Here is a 12,993-nt window from a genome sequence, read left to right as displayed (position 1 = left end):
ATTAGTAGTGCCAGGTTTATTTAACTTGTTTAAACGGCACACCTTCTAGGGAAAGTTCACTGCCATAGTTTTGCCAGTTCAACATAGAAGAAAAATGATCTCATACACATTCCGGTTCATTTGCTTCACTATTACGATGCTGGTTGGATTTTTTATATATACTCTAGTAGTCTGTGCATTATAAATTGTGTAAACATAATCACAATTCTGTCCATATTTTGCTGCCCTTTCTGCAGCTGGGCTCCGCTTGCAGCCTAACCTTCAGAGAATGCAGCTGGATGTACAGTTCAGAAATCTGGAATTCATTAGTGGAAATTTGCAGATCTCCCCCCCCCCTTAGGCTTAGTTACAAGAAGTCAAAGCAAACAGCGCTGGAATCTCCAAGTGTGGAGGAGTTGCAGAGTTTTCATTTACTGAAAATGAACACGCAGAAAAATAAAGGTCGTTTTTACTCTCTGATAAGCCTTTCCCCCATAAATTATTTCCAAATGCTAGAGATTTAGGATGTGTACACCATCCTGTTTACTCTGCATCCAGTTCGCTCCCACTTCTGGTTTAGGAAGTGGTACACTTAAGACGTTTGTCACAACAATCCATATCTACCCTGTTGTTTCTTGTAAAATACTTCATTTTGATGCATTTCCGCCCAAACCAGTTTCTATCTGAATTGAGAAAAGGGATGTCCTAGCTGCATATTAAGCCAGTGATGTGTGCAGACAAGAGAAAAGCTCCTGCTACAGTTTTTTTTTATTGGTACAGTATTGATCACTGTTAAAGTCCATCTTGAGCTAGGCATGGGCTAGACATTAGCATTAATGCGGAGACTTTCTGCAAAAGGAAAAGTCATTCAGATGTCATGACATTTGTGTTTTCCAGTGGGATTGCAATAGGAACGCAACTTTCTGGACAAGCTTTTTTAGGTGTGTAGCTTGACATTTAGTTTTCATAACAAATGCCCAATAAATGCTGAGCTGATTAATCATTCTGAATTACATTATGTCACTTGGCTACCATAGTTGGATAGCATTCATTTTTGAATGCTAACTGCGAAAATAGAGAAAAAGTTTAAAAAAACATGTGATTTATTTATTTGCTTTAAAAGACCTGCAAGAGTAACAGCAGAATATATGTAGGAGATTCCACTCCCAGCTTTCCTTCTATCAAAATCTCCCTCACACAAGAAGCTTGCACCTTAAGGATCATGCATTTAACCTAACCCTGACACAAAAGTGTCCCATACACAGAGAGATTTTAACAATGGGTTGGTTGGTCACGTGGATTCTGGGTAAACCAGACCATAAGAGTGTGAGTACTACAGCTGGCCTGCAATTTGCATGCATTCAGCTTTACATGTAAAGCAAAACATTGTGTGTGTGTGTGTGTGTGTGTGTGTGTGTGTGTGTGTGGAAAGGAAGTTGGGTTTTGGGAAAAATAAATAAATCTGGGTGGTCCAGTGGTACTTTACAAAGTGTGGTTGCATGGCCATTTTAGCCATTAAAAGGTAAAGGACCCCTGACAGTTAAGTCCAGTCGCGAATGACTCTGGGGTTGTGGCGCTCATCTCGCTTTACTGGCCAAGGGAGCCAACACAGTTTTTCCAGGTCATGTGGCCAGCATGACTAAGCCACTTCTGGCGAACCAGAGCAGCGCACAGAAACGCCGTTTACCTTCCTGCCAGAGTGGTACCTATTTATCTACTTGCACTTTGAAGTGCTTTCAAACTGCTAGGTTGGCAGGAGCAGGGACCGAGCAACGGGAGCTCACCCCATCGCGGGGATTCAAATCGCTGACTTTTTGATCGGCAAGCCCAAGGCTCAGTGGTTTAGACCACAGGGCCACTCGCATCCCCTTGTTTAGCCATTAGACGGGACAAATGATAGATTTTTTTTCTAAGGATAGGAAGAGCCAACTGTTTTTCAGAGACTGAAGGCTGTTATGATAGAGCTCTTGTCAAAAGTCCACATGCTCATTTTGAAAACATCCCACTAATGTAGGTTATGCAGGTGTCAGAATCACTGCAACAACCTGCAATGTTTCTCTGACCAAATGCCACAGTGGGAGAGAGAAAAACGAATACCAGACGTTGGAAGTTTAACTTTCTGCCTCGTTGTAAACATAATTATTGCTTATCACCTTCAGGTTTCTCAAAAACTCGAGAGCTCCATCCCCATGATGAGGGAATTGGACACAACAGAGAACAGGGGAAAAATGTGTGATTAATGCAATTAGCCATACTTAGGCTTCGACATGGGAAATGAGAGTTTGTGCCAAAGGCTTCAAGGTAAGTTTTCTGGATGGATTTGAAGAGAGAGGCAACATTGTGCAAGTGATCTGGATGGCAGTTCCAAGCAGACAGGAAAGCAAGGAGAAAGGACAGAGTCTTTGGAAAGAGCAGAAGACCTTTGGAGTGCTGAAGGTTTCGATTCATTTTGGCAAAGAGTTCTTAAAATATGCTAGACCTCAACGTCAAGAATGCTAGAATAATTGATACAGCATTCAAATGCTTGCTGCCTGTTATGGTTGAGTGCTGCCTCTGAGGGGAAAATGCATTTGCCATAAACTAGTATTAAAAAAACAACAACCATATCAAACCAGCAGCAAGGTCCTATTTCTCATGAAGTTGGTCTGAAATAGCTGTTTTCCATTTGTTCTTTAACAGCACATTATTTGTTCACTGTATATAAATTGTGACACGTCCAAATTTACCAGTCTAAAGAATCTAATTAAGGTGCAGTGTGGGAGAAGCAATTTCTGGTGTGCGTGTTCTCTTGGTATCCCTAGGCTGGATTTGGATTCTGCTGAAGCAAAATCTGGATTGAAAAATGGCTCCCTGGAGTGTCCCTAGAGTTGCACAAAACCAAATCCGTTACCAAGGGACACGGTGTGTGGGTGTGTGGAATTAATGCAGAACTGTGCCATGATCAGGATGGCCACACAAGGAAAACCATATAAGGTCCCTAATAGTTAATATTTTCATCTGATGCTGAGATAAACTAGTGCTTTTGTGAGTCAGCATGCTCCATCTGGTTTATGGCTACTTTATTCACATCCGGCTTGGAAGTTGCTTTGGGAGGAATTACACTTTTTTAAAAAATAGTCAAAAAGCTATTCATACCATATTAGTTTCAGACTTCATCTTCACAGTAGCAGATGCAGTAAAAAGAGTCTTTCAGAGAGAGGAAGAGAGAGATGTGCATACATTGTCTTTAAATAGTGAATAGGCAGGATTAAACAATCAGTTGTCATCTCTGTCTACCAAAGTTAGTTTTAAAGTAAGGTCATGTTCATATGAACAGGCACAACTTTTAATATTAGATATATCCTTCTCTTCCTATGTGAATGGAGGTAAAATGAACAATTACGGTACTTCAGTACCAGAACCATTTGCCAAGATCAAAAACCACAAAGGAGCAATTTCAATAAGATTATGGGTATGGAGACTAGATTTGTGAGGTGCTGCAGATTTTCAGAAATCCAAAGGACAGTCTCTAACTGCTAATGTTGACTGAGGAATGAAGTCCTTCTGATTCCCTTATTCCTGCACCTCTGCATGAAAGCCCATCTCTAATCAGATTAAAAGAAGTCAAACCAACAGCTGGCAACACCCATTTCTTTAGAGCAGCCAGGTTGCAGTCTACTGCCTAATCACAATCTCTACTGTTCCGGTCACCTAGACCCCTTAGTTTTGTTTCTCTGCTCCTTTGGAATAGCACTGGGGTGGAATGTTCACAGGAGGGAAAGTGGCTTCTGATGTATTGTTTAATGATTCAATCGGATGCAGCCTATTTGGCTTATTAACCCAAGATAGGCACAAGCCAGGCAAATGTCTAAGCCACCCCTTCAATCCTCTCTTCTCAGCATGCCACAGCTGAAGACTTCCAAGGTTCGTTAACAATAGTTTCCTGTTCTGTCAGGAAACCTTGGTACAGAACAAACCAGAATCTGAAACCAACTTTAAATCATCCTTTCTTATCCCAGTTTGTTGTTAATATTAATGCTGAGATTTTCAGCAGTATAAAGCCTGGATTCAAGTTTCTAGGTCTGGGTTTCCAAAACTGATAAACCTCTGAACTCTGTAGTATCTGGTGACAGTGGCAGTTCTTCAACAGCTGCTGAGGTATTAAATCCAGTGATAATCTACTAGTTTTCCTTTAAAACCTCAGCATAGCGATTCAGTGAAGTTTAAACTTATTAAGTATATACAGAGCTGCAGCTGAAATACAGACCTGTCTGTATAAAGCTTTCGGTGAAAAGGTCCTGGTCATAAAACAGGTTCAGATCAACATTGGTGGCTCCCATGTAAGGATTATAAAATAGTTTTGGGATTGTAAATGTTTATCAAACCAGTCAGTAGATTCAGTGGAGGCTGGTCCATTAAGGGAAAGGAGGCTCTGCCCCAGCAACCTCAGGAAATCCTCAGTCTGCGGCCAATTACCTGCCTTCTTAACTTACAGGCAGATCAAAGGGTGACACTTGACTGTCAGCTTCCTCCTTCTTAGCCTTCCTAGCTCCCTTGGCCTTCTAGAACTCAGCAGGGATGGGGAAGGGGACAAAACTACCTGCCTGGCATTGGCTCTGCCCAATGTTAGGAGCCCTGCCTTCTGCCCTACCAGTCCCAGTGGGCACCGGCCACCACTGAGTGGGCCACTGAATCGACTGTTTGATCGTTAAAAGATTGTCATTGATGCACAGTAAAGTGTGATGTGTATTTAAGTACAGAAAGGCTGTTTCCAACAATCGGCAAAATCCAGTCAAAGCTAATCGCTTTTGCAGCCCATGAGTTCAATGGGAGAAACAGGCATGCGTTAAATGTACTCCACTGAAATTGAGGCCGTTTTAAATGTGCTCAGCTCTGGTTGAATTATTCCCATTGTTTTGGAGCTGCTTCTTACAGTACATTTTGTACTCCAGTTCTGATACTCCAACACAAAACTCATGTGTCCTTTGTCTTGGTCTTTGAAGTGTATACACACATGCAGATATAATAGCTTCTCTGATCTGAATACCTGCGAGTGGTGGCTGGAGGACTGGGTTCCTGCTTCTGCAATTTGGGAAACAGAACTATGGTTTATATATATGGGCATCATCTAAATTATGTGAGGTAGGTATGTTGTGTATGCTTATGCTAGGTCAGGCTTCCTCAACCTCTGCCCTCCAGATGTTTTTGGCCTACAACTCCCATGATCCCTAGCTAGCAGGACCAGTGGTCAGGGATGCTGGGAATTGTAGTCTCAAAACATCTGGAGGGTCGAGGTTGAGGGCTGAGGTTGCTAGGCGCTGCTGTTCCTGCTTGCTCTGCTTGCCAACCCTGCCTACTAACCAACCACTTTGCCAGTCCTTCCTCCCCGACACCTGACCAATCCCCCTCCTTTTACCTCACCCACCCTCTCGCATATCCCTTGACCCCTCACCCCACCCCACCCCTCTCCTCACAGTTCACCCCTCTCCCTCCACCACAACCCACCCTGAGTCCCCACTCACAGCTCACCCCAACTCCCAACCCCTTTTGAAGGAGAGGAAAGGCACTTCACAGAGCAGCTTGCTAAACTGCTGTATGAAGTACCTCCCCCACCGTTAAGCCTCGCTGCAACCACATTTAACAGTGGGGAGTGTACTTCACAGAGTGGCTAGCTAACTGCTAAGTCAAGAACCTCTACCCCCTCTCCATTAAACAGTTCCCTTGGGCTGCCCGCCACCAGCACTGCTTCCTGTCTCACCTGCCTGCTGTTTGTCACCCTGCAGTGGGCATGGTCGTCTGTTGGTTGCCACATGACAATAGCTTTATATTTTAATCTCCAAACGGTGCAAGATTCCAGGGGTTCCAGGCGTGCTTTACCCAGGATTCTTGTTTCCTTTTGGGAATAATGCCCAGTGGAGACTGTGGTGTCTTTATGATCTATGGTTTATTTACACATAGATACAACCTGAGCCTGCACTAGTGGGGTTCACAGCATCAACATCCCGTAAGCATCTTGCTTCTCCCATAGCAGTAACCTTGGATTCAGACAGATACCAACCACTCCTCTCAGATGCTGCTCTTGAATCTCCTACTCACTGCTTGCTTTCTTCGTCATATTACTCATACTCCCTACTCTAAGCTTCTAGCTCACAGTGCTTCTAACTCTCTAAGCTCTGGCTTTATCTCTTGAGGGAGAGGCCCTACTCATTTGCCATGTCACACCAGGTTCTTTTGATCCTCTGTTCTCTTAATGGCCCATCACCCCATCATCAGGAAACTAGCCTGCCTTTATTGGCTTTTAACACTTATTGATCTGAGGATTAGAGAGGTCTATCACACAGTTTAGCACCCCAAACCTTAATTAGATTCTAACAACTTTGCTGGCTCTGGGGATTATAGCGGTCTGGCTATTTCCCATAATTAGAAGCCTTTGATTAAATTCTAACACTTACTGGTTCCAGGAGTATAGAAGTGTCTAGCACCCACAAGCTCATAACAGTACATGGCAATACATACACCCACACACATACAGGAATAGGGACAAAAGGAAAATTCCCCATAAGAAGTAGCCTATGATGCGGAGATGATCACAAAATTTCTTTAACAACAATTTTTGGAAAATGCATGTATAAAAGAAAGTTTCATTGATTTCAGAAAGAAGAATGGATAGCTAATAGGGACAGGTTTAAAAATGCCTAAAAACAAAGAAAGCACAGGATAAACAAACACATGTTTGACATTTTGGAAGGGCAAAATTTGAAGCAGATATTTCCTCATTTCCCCCACTATCTCCACCCTCTTCTCTCATCTGCCTTTCCCATTCCCTTGTGTATATTGACCAATATGAGTGGCAGGAATCCCACAAAAACACCAAGGAATATCTATGCAACATCTGTAACTTCTGAAGCAGACTGATGTTTGGCTGCATTGTTAGTAAAGGAAGGGAAACATTTAATTATCTATCTTGACTATGTAAAAAAGAAAAGCTTCATGCAGACTGAATATTTAGGAATATGAGGTCAACAGTAATTCCATCAGTATTTTACTCAATTGTTGTTAGCTAGCGAATTAGCAACATGGTTTGAGCTGGAAAAGGCTTGTTCTTGATCCACCCCATGTCTCATAAAATAAACAACTATATAATCCATGATAGAAGGGTGTCAAGCATAGTCTTGACTAGCGTTAGTGATAAAAAGTCACTGTTGGCAGTTTGTGCCATTACCTAACTTTTTCTAGGAATTTTCCTGATATTTAGCGTAAATTGAGGCTTCAAGAGTTGACGCCCATTCCTGTTTGTTTTGTCCCTTTTGCTCATATCCTGGCTAGTACGTACAAAAGTGCTATCATGTGCAAAAAAGAAGAAGTGTGAATTCACATGTGTACTTTTGGAGGGTGGGGATGAGGCCTGTTTTCATCAACAATATGCTCCTACGCTTTTCTGCATTGAATATAAGTTTTGCCCATGGTCTTTAACCTAAACACTTCAACACAAAGCCACAGTCTACTGCTCCCACATCAGATCCCTGGGTGGCAGCAAGCAACCTAAGATGCTCAGCTCTCTTTCTCCCAGAGGGCCAAGAGAAATGCTTTACCATATGAAAACACAGTGAAGGATGTACTCTTGGCTATTACATTTACATAACCCCTTGTGTATTCTGTAGGGAAATATAGGTAAATGATCAAAAGTGTCAGGTGAGAAGAAGGATGAACAGTTGGCCGCTGGTGCCCTCAAGCTGTCTTCCAAATAGCTTCCTTTCATCTGGTGCCTTCTTACTACATTACTGGTACAATTATAAATTGGCATGATAAAATAATGGTTTACTAATGAGAAGTAGTTGTTGCATTTCTTTCCCAAGTAAAGGAATTTGAGCTTTCTATCAACATTCATTGGTAAACAAACCTTCATTCCCATCCTCATTCTATTTAGAAGGCTTTCAGAGATAAGGGATCAAAGTTTCTTTAAAGAGGGTTCTGTCAGTGACGAGCCACAGGTCTCTTACTTCATTATACAAGTAGTGCTAATTATCTAAAGCACAACAACTATTTGCTTGCCCTGTCACAGAAATATAAGTCGTTTAAAACATGGAACAGATGGCTCTTGGATTTATGGATCTACGAATCCAGGGATGACTCATTCCAGATGCTAAATAATTTCATGAAATAAAAGTATGTATTGGGCAAAGAGAGTATGTATTCAGTAAAGCATAGAATTGGTTTATTATGCTTGTTTTCAAAAAGCTATTTACATGTATAAAGCGAGTGTGATGGACAGTAGTAATGGAAGAATTACAAAACTGAACAATTATAATAAGGGTGTTCATACATGAGCATATGATTCTCTGTAACATTTGGTGCAATCTTCAGCAGAGGACTGGCTAAAAAGATCAGATTAGCAGGTCTGTGGTTAATGAAGGAGACATTCACAGGATATTTTCTGACAGCAGGATAGAGAGTTTTAAGTGCTGGTGGAATGGTGTTTGAAGTGGTGGCGATTTAGCTGCAAGCACTCTCAGAGGTAACTGATTACCGGTATATGGGCTCATTTCAATCTAGGTTCAGGCCTGGTTTTGGGACAGATTTGGCCTTGATAATCCTAATGGATGAAAGACGAGGAATGCAACTTTGTTAAACTTGCTGAATCTCTCAGCAACTTTTGATCCAGTTGAGCACAATATTCTCCTAGATAATCTCTCCGGCAAGAAATGTGTACTACCAACTTTGGTTGGTATGGCAGCTCTGGTAACTCCTGGGCAGGGATAGTCTGTCCACACTGGTCCATGCATTGGTTACTATGATCCAATGTATATAGAGCTGCCCTGGTGCTTGGTTTGGAAGCCGCACCTAGTGCAGAATGCTGTGGATGGTGAATTGAGTGATACATCTAGCCATGCATATATTACAACAGCGGTTAAGGATTTGCACCTGTTGCCTAACTGCTACCGAACCAAGTTCAAGATTTTATGATTGATACATAAAGCCCTAAACAATTCAGGACCAGCAGACCTAGAAGACTGCTTCCCCTACTATAGGCCAATGAAACCTTTATGATCAACAGAGAAGACCATGCAGACCATAGAGCAGCCAGCAGACTGCCACCTGGAAGCCTCTTAGAAATGGATCTTTTCAGTTGTAGCACCAACCCTCTAAATACCCTTTCAGAAGAGATTTAGGAAGTGCCATTTGTTGGATGCTTCAAATGTTTCCTAAAAGCTGAGATGTTTACCCTGGGCTATTTGAATGGCTGAGGGTGTTATCCTGTTCGGTTGCTGACTTACTGTTTAAAATTATGAATCTCTTACAATCACATTCTGATTGTTACTTCTATTTTATAATACTTTATTTGCTGTAGTTTAAGTATATATATTTTGCAAACTACTTAGGGATTTTTGTCAAAAATGCTAGGCAGGTACATCAATCTCTAAACAGATAAATGAAAACCTGAGTTGAAGAACATCTGTCTCCTGGCTTTGCTTCTCCCTGGGCTTTTGGAAGCCCCTGGTGGCTGAAATCTCCGGTTTTGTCCCTTTCTCCACGCTGGGTGATAGAGTAGGTTAAAATCCTACCTCCGTGTAATTAGCACTAATTTGATACATTCTGCATAAAGCCTGTGCAGCACCTGAAGCTTTTGTATTTGATGAAGTTTCTGTAAGGAATTGTTCTCCTTTCTTTTACATATTTATGAAATTACAAAATTATGCTGAAGAGAAGCTGTTTATTTCATTGATCTAAACAAAAGCAAAACACCAAGTGAGCAAACATCTGAGCGAAAGCTCTGGTGCTTCTGTTTCCTCATACAGTGGCTAGTTGGGATAGTTTTGCACAAGTATTTCTGGAAGAGTCATTCCATGCACGCTTACTCATTTCTGAGGAAACAGCTCCACTGTGTCAAGTGGCACTTACTCCCAATAAGTGGCTGGGGAAACACCCCCCCCCCCCCGATGGGTGGGGTATAAATAAATCAATAATAATAATTAGTGTCCAGAGGACTGAGGCCTCAATAAGGCAATCTGCATACTGGTGAAGTCAGTGGCAAAGTTACTATTAACTGTAAACATTTTGTTTTCTCCAGCTTTTCTGGCATAGTACAAACAATTTTTTAAAGATTTCTCTATACAAGTCAAAAGCACAAATAAGTTTAGTGGCAGCAGGTACTGTAAGTACAAGTTAAGATATGGACTTGAGGTAAGTCAAATACGATGGCAAGCAAAGAAGAGGGATTCCAGAACTCATTGGCCAGCACTGAATCTTTTAATCTTTTCCACTGAGGGCCTGCCCACACAGGGGTTTACTGTGTGTTTGAGCAATCCAGATTATGTTGCCTTCAAACAAGACCAGTCTCAATGCTTTGCTCTGTAAATCCGGATTTACCTGATGAGGATTTATCTGATAAAATGGGTGGAAATAGGTTCCACTCAGGGTCTCAGGCAATTTATTTCGGTGCTTTGGGGTGGGTGGATAAAATGTCACTTTCTGCACTGGACCTTCTCACATCTACTGCTACCTCAAGACATGGGCACCAGGAGTTTAGTCCTTTATATTTTTTGATCCCTCAGATCTGCACAAAACCAGAAAATCGCACAAGCAAATTTACAATTGCCCAACTCTATGTTTTTACACACTTTTGGTGTATCTAAGAGAGTTAAAAGAAAAACCCAAGGTTTCTCTGTGCACATGCCCTGTTGGTACTTAAATGGCATAATGGAATCAAGAGATTAGAAGGCAAGGACAAACACAAAAGAGAACAAAATAGAATTAATGAGAAAGACAAAAGTTGCTCCTCAAATACATATTCAAATACGTGCGGGTGTAGACTATTCCGGTCTAATTAAAATGGGGGAAATGTGGATTAACAGCAAAGTAATGCTCAAATGTGGACAAGCCCTGAGATAGCGAAAAGGAATTAATTAGAAGCCGTATTCAGATAGACAGTGAAGTGAAAAAGATATGAATCACAAGGAACACAAAAATATGAAAATAAAGCAGATATATTCAGGAAGCAATAGCTTTTATTAGATCAAAAAAGGTTAAAAAAGAACCTGGCTTTCAAGTAAAAAAATTAAAAAAGAGCTCACATTTCCAGCATCAGTTGGTTAACACATTATGCCTCATTTGATCTATTTTTATTCTATCAGACCAATATAGCTACCAAAGACTTTAATTAAGCCTTTAACTACATGCAATTAATGTTTTGTAGGGAAAGCTCTTAAAATAATTTGCATGGTTTTGTATTTTAAGCCATTATGATTCCTTCAAAGTAGGAGGCAGGCAGCTGGAGGGGTGAGATGAGGAAGGCCCATGTATCTTAAGAAATAAAACATGTGCAATCCCATATTTGGGTAATTAATTAATAAGTGCCACACTGATGTATATTCAGGCCACGAGGGGGGATGTCAGGTCATACGGTACATTGTGACACGGGAGATTACACTGTAATCCTTCAGGTGTATGGGAGTTGGTTAAGATGAAGCAAAGTCAGTTTCTTTATTATTTCTTCATAGATTAAGGCTGAAGCCTGTTATGAAAAACACTGGCACTAATGATTGACTGATTAGCTCCAACACAATAAATGATAAGAGTGACTGAGAGAACTAGATAAGAATCTAACCTGAGTCCAATTAGCTTCATTTAGTCCAGCACTTTAACAGCGGTCCAGGCAGGGAACCACATACCTCAGGGAAGTTGACAGGCAGGGCATGATCTAATAGCCACTGCTTGTTGTTTACCCCAACAATCCAGAAATCGTAAGTACACTGCCTATCTTCATGGATGCTCCATTTGGCTTGGCTTGGCTCACAGCAATCAGTGAACCTGCTATTTATTTGTGTCTAACCTTATTTTGAACTATCCATTCTTAAGGAAATCAGCCCTGAGTGCTCATTGGAAGGACAGATTGTGAAGCTGAGGCTCCAATACTTTGGCCACCTCATGAGAAGAGAAGACTCCCTGGAAAAGACCCTGATGTTGGGAAAGATGGAGGGTACAAGGAGAAGGGGACGACAGAGGACGAGATGGTTGGATAGTGTTCTCGAAGCTACTAGCATGAGTTTGACCGAACTGCGGGAGGCAGTGGAAGATAGAAGTGCCTGGCGTGCTCTGGTCCATGGAGTCACGAAGAGTCGGACACGACTAAACGACTGAACAACAGCAACAACAACCTTATTTAAAAGCAATCCAGGGTAGCAGCCACCACTGTTATGTTGCAGTACTGAATTCCTTGTTGGTTATTTGCACATTATATAATTATCTGTAAGTTATATAATTACCCATGAGGAAATAAATCTATACTCAGACCGATGGCTAGTGAGGAAGTCGGTGGTACTTACAGTGTTTGAGCTTTGTGGTTTTATGCCCTGAATCCCACCTGATGGGAACGTATACTGTGCAGTTTAAAATGTGGCAAGCTGCATTTTGGGCTCCCCTACTCATTTGGCTGAGTTGGGCCCTGGGCTTTTGCCCCATAGTCCTGCCCTGACTTGTACCTGCTGGATGAAGCCCACAGAATGACCTTGGACAAATCAGGGTAAAGACAAGATAATCTGAACGGAATTGGTCTGAATACACATTTAGTGCCCTGAACAACAAATGAATCAGAATGGAATGGATATACTTCTGCCTCAATTTTGAATGCCTGTAGTTTTTTCTTCAGACCAAATGGGTATGGGGGGGGGATCAGGGGGAGTGGGCTGAGCATTCCCACCCCACCAACCTAAGAATACTGCCTGCAATCTAAACAGACTCTTTGTACAAACATGCAAATGGTCAGTTTTGACAGCAGACCAAACATGGATAAGTCAGAAGAGAGGCCTGACACTGATTCTGGCTTTTTCTTCTTCTTTGGCATTGGAAATCACTTTTTAAAAGATTTGCCTTGAGAGAGTATTTAAACCTCTTTTGTTGACCATTTTTAAGTTCTGGCTATTTCCACCCCAACCACCAGATTTAAAACCTGGAAAGTTTCGTCTGCCTTCTATATTACTCTCTACAAACGATGGACCATAGCTCAGTCTTTGCATGCAGGGAGCCTCAATATCAGTT

This window comes from Podarcis vaucheri (assembly GCF_965113315.1).
Source record: "Podarcis vaucheri genome assembly, chromosome: 2".
Taxonomy (NCBI): Eukaryota; Metazoa; Chordata; class Lepidosauria; order Squamata; family Lacertidae; genus Podarcis; species Podarcis vaucheri.
This window is presented reverse-complemented; position numbering follows the sequence as displayed.